We start from the raw sequence: 19,858 nt of genomic DNA on the forward strand, positions 1-19,858 counted from the left end.
AGAGTTACAGGAGCTGAAGATTGCCACTGGTAGAAAGAGTTACAGGAGCTGAGGATTGTCACTGGTAGAAAGAGTTACAGGATCTGAGGATTGTCACTGGTAGAAAGAGTTACAGGATCTGAGGATTGTCACTGGTAGAAAGAGTTACAGGATCTGAGGATTGTCAATGGTAGAAAGAGTTACAGGATCTGAGGATTTGCCACTGGTAGAAAGAGTTACAGGATCTGAGGATTGCCACTGGTAGAAAGAGTTACAGGATCTGAGGATTGTCACTGGTAGAAAGAGTTACAGGATCTGAGGATTGTCACTGGTAGAAAGAGTTACAGGAGCTGAGGATTGCCACTGGTAGAAAGAGTTACAGGAGCTGAGGATTGCCACTGGTAGAACGAGTTACAGGAGCTGAGGATTGCCACTGGTAGAAAGAGTTACAGGAACTGAGCATTGGCACTGGTAGAAAGAGTTACAGGAGCTGGGCATTGTCACTGGTAGAAAGAGTTACAGGACCTGAGGATTGTCACTGGTAGATAGAGTTACAGGAGCTGAGGATTGTCACTGGTAGAAAGAGTTACAGGATCTGAGGATTGCCACTGGTAGAAAGAGTTACAGGACCTGAGGATTGTCACTGGTAGAAAGAGTTACAGGACCTGAGGATTGTCACTGGTAGAAAGAGTTACAGGAGCTGAGGATTGCCACTGGTAGAAAGAGTTACAGGACCTGAGGATTGTCACTTGTAGAAAGAGTTACAGGACCTGAGGATTGTCACTGGTAGAAAGAGTTACAGGACCTGAGGATTGTCACTGGTAGAAAGAGATATAGGAGCTGAGCATTGCCACTGGTAGAAAGAGTTACAGGAGCTGAGGATTGCCACTGGTAGAAAGAGTTACAGGAGCTGAGCATTGCCACTGGTAGAAAGAGTTACAGGAGCTGAGGATTGCCACTGGTAGAAAGAGTTACAGGACCTGAGGATTGTCACTGGTAGAAAGAGTTACAGGATCTGAGGATTGTCACTGGTAGATAGAGTTACAGGATCTGAGGATTGTCACTGGTAGAAAGAGTTACAGGATCTGAGGATTGCCACTGGTAGAAAGAGTTACAGGAGCTGAGGATTGTCACTGGTAGAAAGAGTTACAGGATCTGAGGATTGTCACTGGTAGAAAGAGTTACAGGATCTGAGCATTGCCACTGGTAGAAAGCGTTACAGGAGCTGAGGATTGCCACTGGTAGAAAGAGATACAGGATCTGAGGATTGTCACTGGTAGAAAGAGTTACTGGAGCTGAGCATTGCCACTGGTAGAAAGAGTTACAGGAGCTGAGCATTGCCACTGGTAGAAAGAGTTACAGGAGCTGAGGATTGCCACTGGTAGAAAGAGTTACAGGATCTGAGGATTGTCACTGGTAGAAAGAGTTACAGGATCTGAGGATTGCCACTGGTAGAAAGAGTTACAGGATCTGAGGATTGTCACTGGTAGAAAGAGTTACAGGATCTGAGGATTGTCACTGGTAGAAAGAGTTACAGGAGCTGAGCATTGCCACTGGTAGAAAGAGTTACAGGAGCTGAGCATTGCCACTGGTAGAAAGAGTTACAGGAGCTGAGCATTGCCACTGGTAGAAAGAGTTACAGGAGCTGAGGATTGCCACTGGTAGAAAGAGTTACAGGATCTGAGGATTGCCACTGGTAGAAAGAGTTACAGGATCTGAGGATTGTCACTGGTAGAAAGAGTTACAGGATCTGAGGATTGCAACTGGTAGAAAGAGTTACAGGAGCTGAGGATTGTCACTGGTAGAAAGAGTTACAGGATCTGAGGATTGCCACTGGTAGAATGAGTTACAGGACCTGAGGATTGCCACTGGTAGAAAGAGTTACAGGATCTGAGGATTGCCACTGGTAGAAAGAGTTACAGGACCTGAGGATTGTCACTGGTAGAAAGAGTTACAGGACCTGAGGATTGTCACTGGTAGAAAGAGTTACAGGAGCTGAGGATTGCCACTGGTAGAAAGAGTTACAGGACCTGAGGATTGTCACTTGTAGAAAGAGTTACAGGACCTGAGGATTGTCACTGGTAGAAAGAGTTACAGGACCTGAGGATTGTCACTGGTAGAAAGAGATATAGGAGCTGAGCATTGCCACTGGTAGAAAGAGTTACAGGAGCTGAGGATTGCCACTGGTAGAAAGAGTTACAGGAGCTGAGCATTGCCACTGGTAGAAAGAGTTACAGGAGCTGAGGATTGCCACTGGTAGAAAGAGTTACAGGACCTGAGGATTGTCACTGGTAGAAAGAGTTACAGGATCTGAGGATTGTCACTGGTAGATAGAGTTACAGGATCTGAGGATTGTCACTGGTAGAAAGAGTTACAGGATCTGAGGATTGCCACTGGTAGAAAGAGTTACAGGAGCTGAGGATTGTCACTGGTAGAAAGAGTTACAGGATCTGAGGATTGTCACTGGTAGAAAGAGTTACAGGATCTGAGGATTGCCACTGGTAGAAAGAGTTACAGGAGCTGAGGATTGTCACTGGTAGAAAGAGTTACAGGATCTGAGGATTGTCACTGGTAGAAAGAGTTACAGGATCTGAGCATTGCCACTGGTAGAAAGCGTTACAGGAGCTGAGGATTGCCACTGGTAGAAAGAGATACAGGATCTGAGGATTGTCACTGGTAGAAAGAGTTACTGGAGCTGAGCATTGCCACTGGTAGAAAGAGTTACAGGAGCTGAGCATTGCCACTGGTAGAAAGAGTTACAGGAGCTGAGGATTGCCACTGGTAGAAAGAGTTACAGGATCTGAGGATTGTCACTGGTAGAAAGAGTTACAGGATCTGAGGATTGCCACTGGTAGAAAGAGTTACAGGATCTGAGGATTGTCACTGGTAGAAAGAGTTACAGGATCTGAGGATTGTCACTGGTAGAAAGAGTTACAGGAGCTGAGCATTGCCACTGGTAGAAAGAGTTACAGGAGCTGAGCATTGCCACTGGTAGAAAGAGTTACAGGAGCTGAGCATTGCCACTGGTAGAAAGAGTTACAGGAGCTGAGGATTGCCACTGGTAGAAAGAGTTACAGGATCTGAGGATTGCCACTGGTAGAAAGAGTTACAGGATCTGAGGATTGTCACTGGTAGAAAGAGTTACAGGATCTGAGGATTGCAACTGGTAGAAAGAGTTACAGGAGCTGAGGATTGTCACTGGTAGAAAGAGTTACAGGATCTGAGGATTGCCACTGGTAGAATGAGTTACAGGATCTGAGGATTGCCACTGGTAGAAAGAGTTACAGGATCTGAGGATTGTCACTGGTAGAAAGAGTTACAGGATCTGAGGATTGTCACTGGTAGAAAGAGTTACAGGAGCTGAGGATTGTCACTGGTAGAAAGAGTTACAGGATCTGAGGAATGTCACTGGTAGAAAGAGTTACAGGAGCTGAGGATTGTCACTGGTAGAAAGAGTTACAGGAGCTGAGGATTGTCACTGGTAGAAAGAGTTACAGGACCTGAGGATTGTCACTGGTAGAAAGAGTTACAGGATCTGAGGATTGCCACTGGTAGAAAGAGATACAGGATCTGAGGATTGTCACTGGTAGAAAGAGTTACAGGATCTGAGGATTGTCACTGGTAGAAAGAGTTACAGGACCTGAGGATTGTCACTGGTAGAAAGAATTACAGGAGCTGAGGATTGTCACTGGTAGAAAGAGTTACAGGACCTGAGGATTGTCACTGGTAGAAAGAGTAACAGGATCTGAGGATTGCCACTGGTAGAAAGAGATACAGGATCTGAGGATTGTCACTGGTAGAAAGAGTTACAGGAGCTGAGGATTGTCACTGGTAGAAAGAGTTACAGGATCTGAGGATTGTCACTGGTAGAAAGAGTTACAGGATCTGAGGATTGCCACTGGTAGAAAGAGATACAGGATCTGAGGATTGTCACTGGTAGAAAGAGTTACAGGAGCTGAGGATTGTCACTGGTAGATAGAGTTACAGGAGCTGAGGATTGTCACTGGTAGAAAGAGTTACAGGATCTGAGGATTGCCACTGGTAGAAAGAGTTACAGGACCTGAGGATTGTCACTGGTAGAAAGAGTTACAGGACCTGAGGATTGTCACTGGTAGAAAGAGTTACAGGAGCTGAGGATTGCCACTGGTAGAAAGAGTTACAGGACCTGAGGATTGTCACTTGTAGAAAGAGTTACAGGACCTGAGGATTGTCACTGGTAGAAAGAGTTACAGGACCTGAGGATTGTCACTGGTAGAAAGAGATATAGGAGCTGAGCATTGCCACTGGTAGAAAGAGTTACAGGAGCTGAGGATTGCCACTGGTAGAAAGAGTTACAGGAGCTGAGCATTGCCACTGGTAGAAAGAGTTACAGGAGCTGAGGATTGCCACTGGTAGAAAGAGTTACAGGACCTGAGGATTGTCACTGGTAGAAAGAGTTACAGGATCTGAGGATTGTCACTGGTAGATAGAGTTACAGGATCTGAGGATTGTCACTGGTAGAAAGAGTTACAGGATCTGAGGATTGCCACTGGTAGAAAGAGTTACAGGAGCTGAGGATTGTCACTGGTAGAAAGAGTTACAGGATCTGAGGATTGTCACTGGTAGAAAGAGTTACAGGATCTGAGCATTGCCACTGGTAGAAAGCGTTACAGGAGCTGAGGATTGCCACTGGTAGAAAGAGATACAGGATCTGAGGATTGTCACTGGTAGAAAGAGTTACTGGAGCTGAGCATTGCCACTGGTAGAAAGAGTTACAGGAGCTGAGCATTGCCACTGGTAGAAAGAGTTACAGGAGCTGAGGATTGCCACTGGTAGAAAGAGTTACAGGATCTGAGGATTGTCACTGGTAGAAAGAGTTACAGGATCTGAGGATTGCCACTGGTAGAAAGAGTTACAGGATCTGAGGATTGTCACTGGTAGAAAGAGTTACAGGATCTGAGGATTGTCACTGGTAGAAAGAGTTACAGGAGCTGAGCATTGCCACTGGTAGAAAGAGTTACAGGAGCTGAGCATTGCCACTGGTAGAAAGAGTTACAGGAGCTGAGCATTGCCACTGGTAGAAAGAGTTACAGGAGCTGAGGATTGCCACTGGTAGAAAGAGTTACAGGATCTGAGGATTGCCACTGGTAGAAAGAGTTACAGGATCTGAGGATTGTCACTGGTAGAAAGAGTTACAGGATCTGAGGATTGCAACTGGTAGAAAGAGTTACAGGAGCTGAGGATTGTCACTGGTAGAAAGAGTTACAGGATCTGAGGATTGCCACTGGTAGAATGAGTTACAGGATCTGAGGATTGCCACTGGTAGAAAGAGTTACAGGATCTGAGGATTGTCACTGGTAGAAAGAGTTACAGGATCTGAGGATTGTCACTGGTAGAAAGAGTTACAGGAGCTGAGGATTGTCACTGGTAGAAAGAGTTACAGGATCTGAGGAATGTCACTGGTAGAAAGAGTTACAGGAGCTGAGGATTGTCACTGGTAGAAAGAGTTACAGGAGCTGAGGATTGTCACTGGTAGAAAGAGTTACAGGAGCTGAGGATTGTCACTGGTAGAAAGAGTTACAGGACCTGAGGATTGTCACTGGTAGAAAGAGTTACAGGATCTGAGGATTGCCACTGGTAGAAAGAGATACAGGATCTGAGGATTGTCACTGGTAGAAAGAGTTACAGGATCTGAGGATTGTCACTGGTAGAAAGAGTAACAGGATCTGAGGATTGCCACTGGTAGAAAGAGTAACAGGATCTGAGGATTGCCACTGGTAGAAAGAGATACAGGATCTGAGGATTGTCACTGGTAGAAAGAGTTACAGGAGCTGAGGATTGTCACTGGTAGAAAGAGTTACAGGATCTGAGGATTGTCACTGGTAGAAAGAGTTACAGGATCTGAGGATTGCCACTGGTAGAAAGAGATACAGGATCTGAGGATTGTCACTGGTAGAAAGAGTTACAGGAGCTGAGGATTGTCACTGGTAGAAAGAGTTACAGGATCTGAGGATTGTCACTGGTAGAAAGAGTTACAAGATCTGAGGATTGTCACTGGTAGAAAGAGTTACAGGATCTGAGGATTGTCACTGGTAGAAAGAGTTACAGGATCTGAGGATTGCCACTGGTATAAAGAGTTACAGGAGCTGAGGATTGCCACTGGTAGAAAGAGTTACAGGAGCTGAGGATTGCCACTGGTAGAAAGAGTTACAGGAGCTGAGGATTGCCACTGGTAGAAAGAGTTACAGGAGCTGAGGATTGCCACTGGTAGAAAGAGTTACAGGAGCTGAGGATTGCCACTGGTAGAAAGAGTTACAGGATCTGAGGATTGTCACTGGTAGAAAGAGTTACAGGATCTGAGGATTGTCACTGGTAGAAAGAGTTACAGGATCTGAGGATTGTCACTGGTAGAAAGAGTTACAGGATCTGAGGATTGTCACTGGTAGAAAGAGTTACAGGAGCTGAGCATTGCCACTGGTAGAAAGAGTTACAGGAGCTGAGCATTGCCACTGGTAGAAAGAGTTACAGGAGCTGAGCATTGCCACTGGTAGAAAGAGTTACAGGAGCTGAGGATTGCCACTGGTAGAAAGAGTTACAGGATCTGAGGATTGCCACTGGTAGAAAGAGTTACAGGATCTGAGGATTGTCACTGGTAGAAAGAGTTACAGGATCTGAGGATTGCAACTGGTAGAAAGAGTTACAGGAGCTGAGGATTGTCACTGGTAGAAAGAGTTACAGGATCTGAGGATTGCCACTGGTAGAATGAGTTACAGGATCTGAGGACTGCCACTGGTAGAATGAGTTACAGGATCTGAGGACTGCCACTGGTAGAAAGAGTTACAGGATCTGAGGATTGTCACTGGTAGAAAGAGTTACAGGATCTGAGGATTGCCACTGGTAGAAAGAGTTACAGGATCTGAGGATTGTCACTGGTAGAAAGAGTTACAGGAGCTGAGCATTGCCACTGGTAGAAAGAGTTACAGGAGCTGAGCATTGCCACTGGTAGAAAGAGTTACAGGATCTGAGGATTGTCACTGGTAGAAAGAGTTACAGGATCTGAGGATTGTCACTGGTAGAAAGAGTTACAGGAGCTGAGGATTGTCACTGGTAGAAAGAGTTACAGGATCTGAGGAATGTCACTGGTAGAAAGAGTTACAGGAGCTGAGGATTGTCACTGGTAGAAAGAGTTACAGGAGCTGAGGATTGTCACTGGTAGAAAGAGTTACAGGACCTGAGGATTGTCACTGGTAGAAAGAGTTACAGGATCTGAGGATTGCCACTGGTAGAAAGAGTTACAGGACCTGAGGATTGTCACTGGTAGAAAGAGTTACAGGATCTGAGGATTGCCACTGGTAGAAAGAGTTACAGGATCTGAGGATTGTCACTGGTAGAAAGAGTTACAGGAGCTGAGGATTGTCACTGGTAGAAAGAGTTACAGGATCTGAGGATTGTCACTGGTAGAAAGAGTTACAGGATCTGAGGATTGCCACTGGTAAAAGAGATACAGGATCTGAGGATTGTCACTGGTAGAAAGAGTTACAGGAGCTGAGGATTGTCACTGGTAGAAAGAGTTACAGGATCTGAGGATTGTCACTGGTAGAAAGAGTTACAGGATCTGAGGATTGTCACTGGTAGAAAGAGTTACAGGATCTGAGGATTGCCACTGGTATAAAGAGTTACAGGAGTTGAGGATTGCCACTGGTAGAAAGAGTTACAGGAGCTGAGGATTGCCACTGGTAGAAAGAGTTACAGGAGCTGAGGATTGCCACTGGTAGAAAGAGTTACAGGAGCTGAGGATTGCCACTGGTAGAAAGAGTTACAGGAGCTGAGGATTGCCACTGGTAGAAAGAGTTACAGGAGCTGAGGATTGTCACTGGTAGAAAGAGTTACAGGATCTGAGGATTGTCACTGGTAGAAAGAGTTACAGGATCTGAGGATTGTCACTGGTAGAAAGAGTTACAGGATCTGGGGATTGCCACTGGTAGAAAGAGTTACAGGATCTGAGGATTGTCACTGGTAGAAAGAGTTACAGGATCTGAGGATTGTCACTGGTAGAAAGAGTTACAGGAGCTGAGGATTGTCACTGGTAGAAAGAGTTACAGGAGCTGAGGATTGTCACTGGTAGAAAGAGTTACAGGACCTGAGGATTGTCACTGGTAGAAAGAGTTACAGGATCTGAGGATTGTCACTGGTACAAAGAGTTACAGGAGCTGAGGATTGTCACTGGTAGAAAGAGTTACAGGATCTGAGGATTGCCACTGGTAGAAAGAGTTACAGGATCTGAGGATTGTCACTGGTAGAAAGAGTTACAGGATCTGAGGATTGCCACTGGTAGAAAGAGTTAAAGGAGCTGAGGATTGTCACTGGTAGAAAGAGTTACAGGATCTGAGGATTGTCACTGGTAGAAAGAGTTACAGGACCTGAGGATTGTCACTGGTAGAAAGAGTTACAGGAGCTGAGGATTGTCACTGGTAGAAAGAGTTACAGGACCTGGGGATTGTCACTGGTAGAAAGAGTTACAGGATCTGAGGATTGCCACTGGTAGAAAGAGATACAGGATCTGAGGATTGTCACTGGTAGAAAGAGTTACAGGAGCTGAGGATTGTCACTGGTAGAAAGAGTTACAGGATCTGAGGATTGTCACTGGTAGAAAGAGTTACAGGATCTGAGGATTGCCACTGGTAGAAAGAGATACAGGATCTGAGGATTGTCACTGGTAGAAAGAGTTACAGGAGCTGAGGATTGTCACTGGTAGAAACAGTTACAGGATCTGAGGATTGTCACTGGTAGAAAGAGTTACAGGATCTGAGGATTGTCACTGGTAGAAAGAGTTACAGGAGCTGAGCATTGCCACTGGTAGAAAGAGTTACAGGAGCTGAGCATTGCCACTGGTAGAAAGAGTTACAGGAGCTGAGCATTGCCACTGGTAGAAAGAGTTACAGGAGCTGAGGATTGCCACTGGTAGAAAGAGTTACAGGATCTGAGGATTGCCACTGGTAGAAAGAGTTACAGGATCTGAGGATTGTCACTGGTAGAAAGAGTTACAGGATCTGAGGATTGCAACTGGTAGAAAGAGTTACAGGAGCTGAGGATTGTCACTGGTAGAAAGAGTTACAGGATCTGAGGATTGCCACTGGTAGAATGAGTTACAGGATCTGAGGATTGCCACTGGTAGAAAGAGTTACAGGATCTGAGGATTGTCACTGGTAGAAAGAGTTACAGGATCTGAGGATTGTCACTGGTAGAAAGAGTTACAGGAGCTGAGGATTGTCACTGGTAGAAAGAGTTACAGGATCTGGGGAATGTCACTGGTAGAAAGAGTTACAGGAGCTGAGGATTGTCACTGGTAGAAAGAGTTACAGGAGCTGAGGATTGTCACTGGTAGAAAGAGTTACAGGACCTGAGGATTGTCACTGGTAGAAAGAGTTACAGGATCTGAGGATTGCCACTGGTAGAAAGAGATACAGGATCTGAGGATTGTCACTGGTAGAAAGAGTTACAGGATCTGAGGATTGTCACTGGTAGAAAGAGTTACAGGACCTGAGGATTGTCACTGGTAGAAAGAGTTACAGGAGCTGAGGATTGTCACTGGTAGAAAGAGTTACAGGACCTTAGGATTGTCACTGGTAGAAAGAGTTACAGGATCTGAGGATTGCCACTGGTAGAAAGAGATACAGGATCTGAGGATTGTCACTGGTAGAAAGAGTTACAGGAGCTGAGGATTGTCACTGGTAGAAAGAGTTACAGGATCTGAGGATTGTCACTGGTAGAAAGAGTTACAGGATCTGAGGATTGCCACTGGTAGAAAGAGATACAGGATCTGAGGATTGTCACTGGTAGAAAGAGTTACAGGAGCTGAGGATTGTCACTGGTAGAAAGAGTTACAGGATCTGAGGATTGTCACTGGTAGAAAGAGTTACAGGATCTGAGGATTGTCACTGGTAGAAAGAGTTACAGGATCTGAGGATTGTCACTGGTAGAAAGAGTTACAGGATCTGAGGATTGCCACTGGTATAAAGAGTTACAGGAGCTGAGGATTGCCACTGGTAGAAAGAGTTACAGGAGCTGAGGATTGCCACTGGTAGAAAGAGTTACAGGAGCTGAGGATTGCCACTGGTAGAAAGAGTTACAGGAGCTGAGGATTGCCACTGGTAGAAAGAGTTACAGGAGCTGAGGATTGCCACTGGTAGAAAGAGTTACAGGATCTGAGGATTGTCACTGGTAGAAAGAGTTACAGGATCTGAGGATTGTCACTGGTAGAAAGAGTTACAGGAGCTGAGGATTGTCACTGGTAGAAAGAGGTACAGGATCTGGGGAATGTCACTGGTAGAAAGAGTTACAGGAGCTGAGGATTGTCACTGGTAGAAAGAGTTACAGGAGCTGAGGATTGTCACTGGTAGAAAGAGTTACAGGACCTGAGGATTGTCACTGGTAGAAAGAGTTACAGGATCTGAGGATTGCCACTGGTAGAAAGAGATACAGGATCTGAGGATTGTCACTGGTAGAAAGAGTTACAGGATCTGAGGATTGTCACTGGTAGAAAGAGTTACAGGACCTGAGGATTGTCACTGGTAGAAAGAGTTACAGGAGCTGAGGATTGTCACTGGTAGAAAGAGTTACAGGACCTTAGGATTGTCACTGGTAGAAAGAGTTACAGGATCTGAGGATTGCCACTGGTAGAAAGAGATACAGGATCTGAGGATTGTCACTGGTAGAAAGAGTTACAGGAGCTGAGGATTGTCACTAGTAGAAAGAGTTACAGGATCTGAGGATTGTCACTGGTAGAAAGAGTTACAGGATCTGAGGATTGCCACTGGTAGAAAGAGATACAGGATCTGAGGATTGTCACTGGTAGAAAGAGTTACAGGAGCTGAGGATTGTCACTGGTAGAAAGAGTTACAGGATCTGAGGATTGTCACTGGTAGAAAGAGTTACAGGATCTGAGGATTGTCACTGGTAGAAAGAGTTACAGGATCTGAGGATTGTCACTGGTAGAAAGAGTTACAGGATCTGAGGATTGCCACTGGTATAAAGAGTTACAGGAGCTGAGGATTGCCACTGGTAGAAAGAGTTACAGGAGCTGAGGATTGCCACTGGTAGAAAGAGTTACAGGAGCTGAGGATTGCCACTGGTAGAAAGAGTTACAGGAGCTGAGGATTGCCACTGGTAGAAAGAGTTACAGGAGCTGAGGATTGCCACTGGTAGAAAGAGTTACAGGAGCTGAGGATTGCCACTGGTAGAAAGAGTTACAGGATCTGAGGATTGTCACTGGTAGAAAGAGTTACAGGATCTGAGGATTGTCACTGGTAGAAAGAGTTACAGGATCTGAGGATTGTCACTGGTAGAAAGAGTTACAGGATCTGAGGATTGTCACTGGTAGAAAGAGTTACAGGAGCTGAGCATTGCCACTGGTAGAAAGAGTTACAGGAGCTGAGCATTGCCACTGGTAGAAAGAGTTACAGGAGCTGAGCATTGCCACTGGTAGAAAGAGTTACAGGAGCTGAGGATTGCCACTGGTAGAAAGAGTTACAGGATCTGAGGATTGCCACTGGTAGAAAGAGTTACAGGATCTGAGGATTGTCACTGGTAGAAAGAGTTACAGGATCTGAGGATTGCAACTGGTAGAAAGAGTTACAGGAGCTGAGGATTGTCACTGGTAGAAAGAGTTACAGGATCTGAGGATTGCCACTGGTAGAATGAGTTACAGGATCTGAGGATTGCCACTGGTAGAAAGAGTTACAGGATCTGAGGATTGTCACTGGTAGAAAGAGTTACAGGATCTGAGGATTGCCACTGGTAGAAAGAGTTACAGGATCTGAGGATTGTCACTGGTAGAAAGAGTTACAGGAGCTGAGCATTGCCACTGGTAGAAAGAGTTACAGGAGCTGAGCATTGCCACTGGTAGAAAGAGTTACAGGATCTGAGGATTGTCACTGGTAGAAAGAGTTACAGGATCTGAGGATTGTCACTGGTAGAAAGAGTTACAGGATCTGAGGATTGCCACTGGTAGAATGAGTTACAGGATCTGAGGACTGCCACTGGTAGAATGAGTTACAGGATCTGAGGACTGCCACTGGTAGAAAGAGTTACAGGATCTGAGGATTGTCACTGGTAGAAAGAGTTACAGGATCTGAGGATTGCCACTGGTAGAAAGAGTTACAGGATCTGAGGATTGTCACTGGTAGAAAGAGTTACAGGAGCTGAGCATTGCCACTGGTAGAAAGAGTTACAGGAGCTGAGCATTGCCACTGGTAGAAAGAGTTACAGGATCTTAGGATTGTCACTGGTAGAAAGAGTTACAGGATCTGAGGATTGTCACTGGTAGAAAGAGTTACAGGAGCTGAGGATTGTCACTGGTAGAAAGAGTTACAGGATCTGAGGAATGTCACTGGTAGAAAGAGTTACAGGAGCTGAGGATTGTCACTGGTAGAAAGAGTTACAGGAGCTGAGGATTGTCACTGGTAGAAAGAGTTACAGGACCTGAGGATTGTCACTGGTAGAAAGAGTTACAGGATCTGAGGATTGCCACTGGTAGAAACAAGATACAGGATCTGAGGATTGTCACTGGTAGAAAGAGTTACAGGATCTGAGGATTGTCACTGGTAGAAAGAGTTACAGGACCTGAGGTTTGTCACTGGTAGAAAGAGTTACAGGAGCTGAGGATTGTCACTGGTAGAAAGAGTTACAGGACCTGAGGATTGTCACTGGTAGAAAGAGTTACAGGATCTGAGGATTGCCACTGGTAGAAAGAGATACAGGATCTGAGGATTGTCACTGGTAGAAAGAGTTACAGGAGCTGAGGATTGTCACTGGTAGAAAGAGTTACAGGATCTGAGGATTGTCACTGGTAGAAAGAGTTACAGGATCTGAGGATTGCCACTGGTAAAAGAGATACAGGATCTGAGGATTGTCACTGGTAGAAAGAGTTACAGGATCTGAGGATTGTCACTGGTAGAAAGAGTTACAGGATCTGAGGATTGTCACTGGTAGAAAGAGTTACAGGATCTGAGGATTGTCACTGGTAGAAAGAGTTACAGGATCTGAGGATTGCCACTGGTATAAAGAGTTACAGGAGTTGAGGATTGCCACTGGTAGAAAGAGTTACAGGAGCTGAGGATTGCCACTGGTAGAAAGAGTTACAGGAGCTGAGGATTGCCACTGGTAGAAAGAGTTACAGGAGCTGAGGATTGCCACTGGTAGAAAGAGTTACAGGAGCTGAGGATTGCCACTGGTAGAAAGAGTTACAGGAGCTGAGGATTGTCACTGGTAGAAAGAGTTACAGGATCTGAGGATTGTCACTGGTAGAAAGAGTTACAGGATCTGAGGATTGTCACTGGTAGAAAGAGTTACAGGATCTGGGGATTGCCACTGGTAGAAAGAGTTACAGGATCTGAGGATTGTCACTGGTAGAAAGAGTTACAGGATCTGAGGATTGTCACTGGTAGAAAGAGTTACAGGAGCTGAGGATTGTCACTGGTAGAAAGAGTTACAGGAGCTGAGGATTGTCACTGGTAGAAAGAGTTACAGGACCTGAGGATTGTCACTGGTAGAAAGAGTTACAGGATCTGAGGATTGTCACTGGTAGAAAGAGTTACAGGAGCTGAGGATTGTCACTGGTAGAAAGAGTTACAGGATCTGAGGATTGCCACTGGTAGAAAGAGTTACAGGATCTGAGGATTGTCACTGGTAGAAAGAGTTACAGGATCTGAGGATTGCCACTGGTAGAAAGAGTTAAAGGAGCTGAGGATTGTCACTGGTAGAAAGAGTTACAGGATCTGAGGATTGTCACTGGTAGAAAGAGTTACAGGACCTGAGGATTGTCACTGGTAGAAAGAGTTACAGGAGCTGAGGATTGTCACTGGTAGAAAGAGTTACAGGACCTGGGGATTTTCACTGGTAGAAAGAGTTACAGGATCTGAGGATTGCCACTGGTAGAAAGAGATACAGGATCTGAGGATTGTCACTGGTAGAAAGAGTTACAGGAGCTGAGGATTGTCACTGGTAGAAAGAGTTACAGGATCTGAGGATTGTCACTGGTAGAAAGAGTTACAGGATCTGAGGATTGCCACTGGTAGAAAGAGATACAGGATCTGAGGATTGTCACTGGTAGAAAGAGTTACAGGAGCTGAGGATTGTCACTGGTAGAAACAGTTACAGGATCTGAGGATTGTCACTGGTAGAAAGAGTTACAGGATCTGAGGATTGTCACTGGTAGAAAGAGTTACAGGAGCTGAGCATTGCCACTGGTAGAAAGAGTTACAGGAGCTGAGCATTGCCACTGGTAGAAAGAGTTACAGGAGCTGAGGATTGCCACTGGTAGAAAGAGTTACAGGAGCTGAGGATTGCCACTGGTAGAAAGAGTTACAGGAGCTGAGGATTGCCACTGGTAGAAAGAGTTACAGGAGCTGAGGATTGCCACTGGTAGAAAGAGTTACAGGAGCTGAGGATTGCCACTGGTAGAAAGAGTTACAGGAGCTGAGGATTGCCACTGGTAGAAAGAGTTACAGGAGCTGAGGATTGCCACTGGTAGAAAGAGTTACAGGAGCTGAGGATTGTCACTGGTAGAAAGAGTTACAGGATCTGAGGATTGTCACTGGTAGAAAGAGTTACAGGATCTGAGGATTGTCACTGGTAGAAAGAGTTACAGGATCTGGGGATTGCCACTGGTAGAAAGAGTTACAGGATCTGAGGATTGTCACTGGTAGAAAGAGTTACAGGATCTGAGGATTGTCACTGGTAGAAAGAGTTACAGGAGCTGAGGATTGTCACTGGTAGAAAGAGTTACAGGAGCTGAGGATTGTCACTGGTAGAAAGAGTTACAGGACCTGAGGATTGTCACTGGTAGAAAGAGTTACAGGATCTGAGGATTGTCACTGGTAGAAAGAGTTACAGGAGCTGAGGATTGTCACTGGTAGAAAGAGTTACAGGATCTGAGGATTGCCACTGGTAGAAAGAGTTACAGGAGCTGAGGAATGTCACTGGTAGAAAGAGTTACAGGATCTGAGGATTGCCACTGGTAGAAAGAGATACAGGATCTGAGGATTGTCACTGGTAGAAAGAGTTACAGGATCTGAGGATTGTCACTGGTAGAAAGAGTTACAGGACCTGAGGATTGTCACTGGTAGAAAGAGTTACAGGAGCTGAGGATTGTCACTGGTAGAAAGAGTTACAGGACCTTAGGATTGTCACTGGTAGAAAGAGTTACAGGATCTGAGGATTGCCACTGGTAGAAAGAGATACAGGATCTGAGGATTGTCACTGGTAGAAAGAGTTACAGGAGCTGAGGATTGTCACTGGTAGAAAGAGTTACAGGATCTGAGGATTGTCACTGGTAGAAAGAGTTACAGGATCTGAGGATTGCCACTGGTAGAAAGAGATACAGGATCTGAGGATTGTCACTGGTAGAAAGAGTTACAGGAGCTGAGGATTGTCACTGGTAGAAAGAGTTACAGGATCTGAGGATTGTCACTGGTAGAAAGAGTTACAGGATCTGAGGATTGTCACTGGTAGAAAGAGTTACAGGATCTGAGGATTGTCACTGGTAGAAAGAGTTACAGGATCTGAGGATTGCCACTGGTATAAAGAGTTACAGGAGCTGAGGATTGCCACTGGTAGAAAGAGTTACAGGAGCTGAGGATTGCCACTGGTAGAAAGAGTTACAGGAGCTGAGGATTGCCACTGGTAGAAAGAGTTACAGGAGCTGAGGATTGCCACTGGTAGAAAGAGTTACAGGAGCTGAGGATTGCCACTGGTAGAAAGAGTTACAGGAGCTGAGGATTGCCACTGGTAGAAAGAGTTACAGGATCTGAGGATTGTCACTGGTAGAAAGAGTTACAGGATCTGAGGATTGTCACTGGTAGAAAGAGTTACAGGATCTGAGGATTGTCACTGGTAGAAAGAGTTACAGGATCTGAGGATTGTCACTGGTAGAAAGAGTTACAGGAGCTGAGCATTGCCACTGGTAGAAAGAGTTACAGGAGCTGAGCATTGCCACTGGTAGAAAGAGTTACAGGAGCTGAGCATTGCCACTGGTAGAAAGAGTTACAGGAGCTGAGGATTGCCACTGGTAGAAAGAGTTACAGGATCTGAGGATTGCCACTGGTAGAAAGAGTTACAGGATCTGAGGATTGTCACTGGTAGAAAGAGTTACAGGATCTGAGGATTGCAACTGGTAGAAAGAGTTACAGGAGCTGAGGATTGTCACTGGTAGAAAGAGTTACAGGATCTGAGGATTGCCACTGGTAGAATGAGTTACAGGATCTGAGGATTGCCACTGGTAGAAAGAGTTACAGGATCTGAGGATTGTCACTGGTAGAAAGAGTTACAGGATCTGAGGATTGCCACTGGTAGAAAGAGTTACAGGATCTGAGGATTGTCACTGGTAGAAAGAGTTACAGGAGCTGAGCATTGCCACTGGTAGAAAGAGTTACAGGAGCTGAGCATTGCCACTGGTAGAAAGAGTTACAGGATCTGAGGATTGTCACTGGTAGAAAGAGTTACAGGATCTGAGGATTGTCACTGGTAGAAAGAGTTACAGGAGCTGAGGATTGTCACTGGTAGAAAGAGTTACAGGATCTGAGGAATGTCACTGGTAGAAAGAGTTACAGGAGCTGAGGATTGTCACTGGTAGAAAGAGTTACAGGAGCTGAGGATTGTCACTGGTAGAAAGAATTACAGGACCTGAGGATTGTCACTGGTAGAAAGAGTTACAGGATCTGAGGATTGCCACTGGTAGAAAGAGATACAGGATCTGAGGATTGTCACTGGTAGAAAGAGTTACAGGATCTGAGGATTGTCACTGGTAGAAAGAGTTACAGGACCTGAGGTTTGTCACTGGTAGAAAGAGTTACAGGAGCTGAGGATTGTCACTGGTAGAAAGAGTTACAGGACCTGAGGATTGTCACTGGTAGAAAGAGTTACAGGATCTGAGGATTGCCACTGGTAGAAAGAGATACAGGATCTGAGGATTGTCACTGGTAGAAAGATTTACAGGAGCTGAGGATTGTCACTGTTAGAAAGAGTTACAGGAGCTGAGGATTGTCACTGGTAGAAAGAGTTACAGGATCTGAGGATTGCCACTGGTAGAAAGAGATACAGGATCTGAGGATTGTCACTGGTAGAAAGAGTTACAGGAGCTGAGGATTGTCACTGGTAGAAAGAGTTACAGGATCTGAGGATTGTCACTGGTAGAAAGAGTTACAGGATCTGAGGATTGTCACTGGTAGAAAGAGTTACAGGATCTGAGGATTGTCACTGGTAGAAAGAGTTACAGGATCTGAGGATTGCCACTGGTAGAAAGAGTTACAGGATCTGAGGATTGTCACTGGTAGAAAGAGTTACAGGATCTGAGGATTGCCACTGGTAGAAAGAGATACAGGATCTGAGGATTGTCACTGGTAGAAAGAGTTACAGGAGCTGAGGATTGTCACTGGTAGAAAGAGTTACAGGATCTGAGGATTGTCACTGGTAGAAAGAGTTACAGGATCTGAGGATTGCCACTGGTAGAAAGAGATACAGGATCTGAGGATTGTCACTGGTAGAAAGAGTTACAGGAGCTGAGGATTGTCACTGGTAGAAAGAGTTACAGGATCTGAGGATTGTCACTGGTAGAAAGAGTTACAGGATCTGAGGATTGTCACTGGTAGAAAGAGTTACAGGATCTGAGGATTGTCACTGGTAGAAAGAGTTACAGGATCTGAGGATTGCCACTGGTATAAAGAGTTACAGGAGCTGAGGATTGCCACTGGTAGAAAGAGTTACAGGAGCTGAGGATTGCCACTGGTAGAAAGAGTTACAGGAGCTGAGGATTGCCACTGGTAGAAAGAGTTACAGGAGCTGAGGATTGCCACTGGTAGAAAGAGTTACAGGAGCTGAGGATTGCCACTGGTAGAAAGAGTTACAGGAGCTGAGGATTGCCACTGGTAGAAAGAGTTACAGGATCTGAGGATTGTCACTGGTAGAAAGAGTTACAGGATCTGAGGATTGTCACTGGTAGAAAGAGTTACAGGATCTGAGGATTGTCACTGGTAGAAAGAGTTACAGGATCTGAGGATTGTCACTGGTAGAAAGAGTTACAGGAGCTGAGCATTGCCACTGGTAGAAAGAGTTACAGGAGCTGAGCATTGCCACTGGTAGAAAGAGTTACAGGAGCTGAGCATTGCCACTGGTAGAAAGAGTTACAGGAGCTGAGGATTGCCACTGGTAGAAAGAGTTACAGGATCTGAGGATTGCCACTGGTAGAAAGAGTTACAGGATCTGAGGATTGTCACTGGTAGAAAGAGTTACAGGATCTGAGGATTGCAACTGGTAGAAAGAGTTACAGGAGCTGAGGATTGTCACTGGTAGAAAGAGTTACAGGATCTGAGGATTGCCACTGGTAGAATGAGTTACAGGATCTGAGGATTGCCACTGGTAGAAAGAGTTACAGGATCTGAGGATTGTCACTGGTAGAAAGAGTTACAGGATCTGAGGATTGCCACTGGTAGAAAGAGTTACAGGATCTGAGGATTGTCACTGGTAGAAAGAGTTACAGGAGCTGAGCATTGCCACTGGTAGAAAGAGTTACAGGAGCTGAGCATTGCCACTGGTAGAAAGAGTTACAGGATCTGAGGATTGTCACTGGTAGAAAGAGTTACAGGATCTGAGGATTGTCACTGGTAGAAAGAGTTACAGGAGCTGAGGATTGTCACTGGTAGAAAGAGTTACAGGATCTGAGGAATGTCACTGGTAGAAAGAGTTACAGGAGCTGAGGATTGTCACTGGTAGAAAGAGTTACAGGAGCTGAGGATTGTCACTGGTAGAAAGAATTACAGGACCTGAGGATTGTCACTGGTAGAAAGAGTTACAGGATCTGAGGATTGCCACTGGTAGAAAGAGATACAGGATCTGAGGATTGTCACTGGTAGAAAGAGTTACAGGATCTGAGGATTGTCACTGGTAGAAAGAGTTACAGGACCTGAGGTTTGTCACTGGTAGAAAGAGTTACAGGAGCTGAGGATTGTCACTGGTAGAAAGAGTTACAGGACCTGAGGATTGTCACTGGTAGAAAGAGTTACAGGATCTGAGGATTGCCACTGGTAGAAAGAGATACAGGATCTGAGGATTGTCACTGGTAGAAAGATTTACAGGAGCTGAGGATTGTCACTGTTAGAAAGAGTTACAGGATCTGAGGATTGTCACTGGTAGAAAGAGTTACAGGATCTGAGGATTGCCACTGGTAGAAAGAGATACAGGATCTGAGGATTGTCACTGGTAGAAAGAGTTACAGGAGCTGAGGATTGTCACTGGTAGAAAGAGTTACAGGATCTGAGGATTGTCACTGGTAGAAAGAGTTACAGGATCTGAGGATTGTCACTGGTAGAAAGAGTTACAGGATCTGAGGATTGTCACTGGTAGAAAGAGTTACAGGATCTGAGGATTGCCACTGGTAGAAAGAGTTACAGGATCTGAGGATTGTCACTGGTAGAAAGAGTTACAGGAGCTGAGCATTGCCACTGGTAGAAAGAGTTACAGGAGCTGAGCATTGCCACTGGTAGAAAGAGTTACAGGATCTGAGGATTGTCACTGGTAGAAAGAGTTACAGGATCTGAGGATTGTCACTGGTAGAAAGAGTTACAGGAGCTGAGGATTGTCACTGGTAGAAAGAGTTACAGGATCTGAAGAATGTCACTGGTAGAAAGAGTTACAGGAGCTGAGGATTGTCACTGGTAGAAAGAGTTACAGGAGCTGAGGATTGTCACTGGTAGAAAGAATTACAGGACCTGAGGATTGTCACTGGTAGAAAGAGTTACAGGATCTGAGGATTGCCACTGGTAGAAAGAGATACAGGATCTGAGGATTGTCACTGGTAGAAAGAGTTACAGGATCTGAGGATTGTCACTGGTAGAAAGAGTTACAGGAC

This window comes from Pseudophryne corroboree, chromosome 5, assembly GCF_028390025.1.
Source record: "Pseudophryne corroboree isolate aPseCor3 chromosome 5, aPseCor3.hap2, whole genome shotgun sequence".
In the NCBI taxonomy this organism is placed as follows: domain Eukaryota; kingdom Metazoa; phylum Chordata; class Amphibia; order Anura; family Myobatrachidae; genus Pseudophryne; species Pseudophryne corroboree.